General features: G+C 44.5%; 1 pseudogene; it reads left to right on the top strand.

Annotated features, from left to right (window-relative positions):
- The first annotated feature begins 398 nt into the window (after positions 1-398).
- Positions 399-6,000, top strand: part of LOC149174169 (dynamin-related protein 5A-like) — a 65,061-nt pseudogene continuing 59,459 nt past the window's right edge.

Below are 6,000 nucleotides of genomic sequence, written 5' to 3'. Positions count from 1 at the left end.
GGATTCGTTACTAAGTTTGTGGTAGATACTTCAATCAACTACAGCGAGGCAGAGTGATACTTTCTCAAAGGACCATGAGGCAAGTACGTAAAGTCTCTGAATACTTGGATTAAAATGCTATTGTGTGAAAATAGGGTTATTCAATTACGTTGATGTTTAGAGCTACATGAAGCGAAAAAACCTACAAAAAGGAAGGAAGTAAGGGACCAGAGAATAGCCCTTTGATTTCACCTCCGCGAGGGTAAGACGAAGAGCTCGCGAAGGTCTCATCGTGAAGTGCGATCGATTTGACAAGACAAAGGATTCCGCGCATACAGCCCCCACCCACACTGCCACCAGCTTCACCACCTTTAGCTCCATCTTCACCCGTACAACCTCCGCCACCATTGCGATTCAATATGGCAAGCACAATAAAGTTTCCTATGTTCGAGGGAGTAGGAGATGAAGATCTAGAGCAGTTTTCATTTGTGATAAGGGCCATATGGGAAGTGCAGGGAGTTACAAATGATAATATAAAGAAAGAGATGTTGGTCAGCGCTTTGCAGGACCGCGCGCTCACCTGGTATATTAAGCACTTGAATGATAATCAGAATGTGGGGATCAAGGATATCCAGGCAGTGCTAAACAGAGAATTTATCAGGTCGAATTTTGAAGCACAGTTGATCATTGGATTCAAAGAAATCATGATGCTACCAAGAAAAACTCCTTGGGAGTCAGATCAGAGGTTGAAGTGCACAGTTTTTGAAACTAAGATGAGTCTGATGGATGGAAAACATTATGAATGGTTTGTAGCATCGTTAACGCCACATTTAAGGAGCACGCTATCGTAGTAGAAGTTAACGACTCAAGAAAAGGCCTTAGAAATCATGATGAGGCTGCATGAGACCCCAATGTATGATCCTAACTTAGGAGTTCAGAAAATACACGCGCAGTTGAAAAACTTATACCTTGAGATGCAGAGTCTAAAATAGGACAAGACAGCTCGCCTGGAAGTGTGTGAAGAGTTATGGTGTGTAAAATGCAAGGGTAAGGTTCATGATAAGGACCATTTCTTGGTGTTCACAAATTACCTTGCAAGAGGAGGACCGATTCCCTTAAGACCAGAGGTAGAAGAAGGACCTAGCACGACGCCTGCTTTGTGATGTGTGATTTGTCAAATAGGAGGGAAAAACGCTACAGAAAACTGCCATTTGTTATAGAAGTATACTCAAAATTTGCAGCAATTGTTCTGTAACTTTTGTAGATCAATGGGACACGATGAGTGCACTTGTAGAAGCTATGAGTTAATGATGGATAGAACTCCCTCTTACAGGGTTTAGGCTGAAACATGACCCCTAGACTAGAACACAAAGTGGCGGGAACAGGATTTCAGGCACGCGGATGAGGTCGAGGTGGAGGAGGACCTAGAAGAGGTTACGAACAAATGATATGCTACAATTGCGAAGGGCCAGGACATTATGCCTGTGATTGTATGAGCCCAAAAATTCCATCATGTTTGTATTGTACCTTGTTTGATCATGAGACAGAAGATTGTCCTACGTTGATAGCTAGGATACATGACAAGGGAGCGCTACCACCTACCCCAACTCAAAACATGTAGAGGATGAGGTCTGAGCCACGCGAGGAAGATCTGAATGTGAAGATTGTGCTTTGAAGTGGAATCACGATGGGAGATGATAAAGGAAAGCATCCCGAAGATAGTATTTGGGTTCACAAGGCTTCGACGAAAGAAGTAGAGTTTTATTTGGAGCTTGCTAAGGAAATCTTCATGGAAGCTAAGAAGAGCTTCACTGATGCCTCCACTTCAGGAAGAAAAGATAGGCCGGAGCCAGAAATGGACCCATCTACCACGTTGAACTATAATATGATGGCAAGATCGTTGCACTACGTATCGACAGAAGTGAGGGATCTGCCTGCTTATGATGGGTTATGTGAGGTAGATACTTTCCTAGGTACATTTGAAAGGGAGGTGCCTGAAAAGAAATGTTTCCAGGCCTTGAATTAGGTACTGTGCACTACACCCGAGTGGTGGTGGGGTATGCACAAAGGGAGGTTTGAGGACTGGCGCGAATGCAGGAGAATGATGCACACAAATTTTGGGAAGCCTGAGATGTGACTAACAGACAATTATGATGGATAGGATAATCCACGTGCACATCTAGCCACATGGATGCCGACATATGGAAAATAACCTACGCGGATACGCATGAACTAAACTTTGAGAACTATGGTAAATAAACTTGTGTTGGGGTTGGAGATGTGCAATTAGCTCTTAAGGTCGGATAGAAGGTATGTGGGAAGAACAATCCCACAGAAGGTTATCCACACGAAAGCATTTGACAAGGCATGTAATGCACAGCGATGTGGTTGGGACCTACGCGTACTTAGATAGACACCTTTTTGGTTGGTTGATAGAGTAGAGGCCGTAACACCTATGGAGTCTATCATGCCTAGTCTGCGCCTCATGGCACTCACAGGGGTAACGAACCGTGGATCCATCGAAGAAAGGCCTGCGTCGTTAGAAGAGCGTGAAGACGAACGGTTGGGAGTTGATGAAGAGATCTAAGAGGGTGATCTTAGGCTCTAAGAACTCATGAATGAAATAGGTCTGTTGAGGGAGAAAAGCACCATGGTGGAAGAAAAAGTCAAGAAGCTTGAGGAAGGAATAAAGAAGCACTTTCTGGATAGAAAACCGATATAATAAAGGTGGATGAGTCTGATTACATTTATAGACTCAGAGACCACCACCGAGATTTTCTCAGTTTGCTACATGAGATGGGACCATATCTTATTAGGATATCATAGATGGTGGCATGGTGCAGTTGGTGAAGTTAAATAGCAAACTCATTCCAGGAAAAGTAAATGGTAGTTGGTTGAAGTCATATATAGGTGGTTCGGCCACGTGACTAGCCGTGGGAGGCATAGTCTTAGCACTCCAGGCAGTTGAAAGGAGGTGCGGGACTATAAACTACTCTACCCAGGAGCTGCGCAATGTGAATATTGCATGCAAGAGCGAAGCGTCAAAGGGTCCATGACAACACACAGGTAGCTTTGTTGCAACATAGGTTGGCTGGAAAGTGACTGTTGCAGTCACTATTCAAGAGGTAATGCTTGGCTTGAGACCAAATGGAGTGGGCGACAGGCATTTAAGGAAAACTTTATGAGCTAGATTTGGAAAACTTTTCAACCAAGGGAGCATTAATGGATTGGATTTGGGGGGAAGGGTCAAATTTGAATTAAAAAAGCACTATAAATTGCAAAGGGCTACCCAGCAAACAACACTTGGCCATTTGAGAACTGAGCTATTGTGCATCCTAAGATTTAGTAACTCTGATTTATTCGATTCTTTGAACTCGAAGGCATTATTTGAGCACCTACCTGAACCGTTGAGAGATATACAGAACAATAGTATGACCATGCCAGAGGAAGCCATGGATAACGGAGAGATGACCGCTAAAGAGGTCGTGCAGGCCATGACGATAGGAGATGCTCCAAAAAGCACTGGGATAGTTGAAGAAATCCCTAAATAGCCATGCATGCCGAGGCCCAAGAAAGACAAGGAACGCATGATACCAGTGCGTGTGTCCCCTAGAAACCTGCTAAAAACTAAATTGACCATGGAAGAAAAGGGGAAGACGATTAACTTAGAAGACACTGACGAGGAGGGAGACCTTGAGGAAATCCTGGGGGAAGAGGAGGACAACAAAGAAATGGAGGAAGAAATCCAGGGTGCAAACCCTCTGACCAGGTTGCATGCGTATGTTCCTCCATGGAAAGGAAAAGCAAGGGTGACTAATGACCTAGATGAGAGCAAAAGCTCTCTGCAGACTCCATTGCTCCCCGATGATATCATTTTTGAAGGAGCACACTTAGCATGAGTGTTAGCTCTAAAGTTTGAATATTGGTATCTCACAGACCATGAGAAATTCCCACACTTCGCAACCACGCAACTACTAAGGCTAAAGAAAAACGCATCTGCAAGAGTCATAGAGTTGCAGCCACATAAGTGGTTGTACGGAGTATAAAAAGAAGAGTTGTTAAACCTGCTCTCTGTGCCGCATTACCATCGCACCCCAGTAACTATTTTTGTCATCAGGCAGCTGCTCTGAATCGTGCATGATGGGTGCTTGTGCCTGGAGGAGCGCATCCCCATCACAGACCACCTAATTCGTAGAGTCACCTGACTCCCTTTCAAGCAGAAGGAACCAATAGATATTCCGGAGGGTAAGAGCAACGATCTGGCCATCGCGGAGGCCATGAAGAAACAATTCAAGCTGGAGAAGAAGAAGAGAGGGTACGTGATCTCCAGTATCAACAATAATGCAGTCAGAGTTGTGACCCAGATACTGGCTGTCAAGGTTATGTAGAAGTGTCGCACGGATGAGGTGCCCGCACCGCTGGTAGCACTTTCTGCGCAGTGTGCAGAGGGGGTCCAATTCAACTAGTCAAAGTACTTGTGCAAGGAGTTCCTGGAAAATTGCCACGAGGCATAGGAACAGGGGAAGACTTTCCACTATGCGTGGCTTCTACTATCCATAGTGTTGGTGCCTAGGGAATTGCCTGAGGACAGCCACCTCCCCATGATTGTGAAGGATATTCTAGAGGTAGTGAAGTACGCTTTGCTATGGGCAACTAAAGATGCATAGAGGATCAGAAACAACAAAATATTCTAGGTGTTCATGGAGATGAGCATCAGAATGGGGATTAACTGCAAGCTGCATTATCGCCCACTGTCTACAATAGTCTGCAAAGCTTTGTGAAGTTCAAGCTGGACTTCTATCACATATATATCTGAGCGCACAAGGACCCCACGAAGAAATGGAACTAGCTTCCCCTACTTGGCCATGAACGATGTCATATTCGACGTGCTTGAGTCGTGGCTGATGTAGTGGCACGCTCCTGCCAGCTCGGCGTTGGAATCAGAGAATTCCACTGCACAAAGGAAAATGGAGGAGGCAAAACTATAGATGGTGTAGTTGGTCGAGAAAAGAAGGAACGGAGAAGCAGTGGCCAAGGCACACGAGGTGCGGGACACTGAGAAGGCAACAATAAAATAGTAGTAGGCATATGAGAAGGAGCGCGTATGCCAGAAGTTGCCTTCACGTGAGTGGCATCATTGGTCTTTCTGTAAGGGATGAAATGTGCCATCTTCAAAAACGAGTCCACTACTACAATTACCGAATCATAACCCTGCTGTGTCCTTTGTAGACCCAAGACGAAGTCCAAGCTGACTGAGTCCCATGGTCTACCTAGAATGGGCAATGGCGTGTAAAGTCCTGTATTTTGACTATGCCCTTTTGCCAACTGACATACTTTACATTTGGTCACAAATATCTGCACATCCCTTTGCATTCTTGGCTAAAAGAAAAAATGGCTAAACTACTCTAATGTCTTGTCTCTACTGAAATGTTCGGCTAGACCTCCACTATGCTTCTCCCAAATGATATTCTCTGTCATCGAGCAGTCAGGAATGCATAACTGTCCTTCTCTAAACAACAAATTCTCCTGCAAATTATAGTCCAACTATGGACTATTGTCTCTCACCAAAGGATTCTGACACACTTCGTAGGCCTCCTTAAAGTCCATGTGAGTCTTATACAAATCTTTCAAGTGCTCAAAGCCCAGCACTTGTATAGTACTCTCTTGTAAGAGTAGGGCTCATCTGCTCAACGCATCTACCACCTTGTTGGCCTGCCCGCTAATGTGTTTCAACACAAAGGTGAAACTCTGCAAATATTCAACCCACTTAGCATGTTTGTGATTCAGCTTGTGTTGTTGCATCACATACTGAAGTGCAGAATTATCTGAGAACAAAACGAACTCATTTCCCAACAAATAGTGTCTCCAGTGCTTCAGCACTTGGACGATAGCATAGAATTCCTTGTCGTAAGATGAATACTTCTACCTACTTTCGTTCAACTTCTCGCTGAAAAATGCAACAAGTTTATCTTCTTGGGTGAGTACAACTCCAATAGCCATACTACTTGCATCACAGCGAAC

The sequence above is a fragment of the Pinus tabuliformis genome, chromosome 4_1, assembly GCF_031772625.1.
Source record: "Pinus tabuliformis cultivar Carrire ecotype Pingquan chromosome 4_1, CPIR1, whole genome shotgun sequence".
NCBI lineage: Eukaryota > Viridiplantae > Streptophyta > Pinopsida > Pinales > Pinaceae > Pinus > Pinus tabuliformis.
Note: the sequence above shows the minus strand (reverse complement) of the source record. Positions and strands in the feature narration are given on the sequence as shown.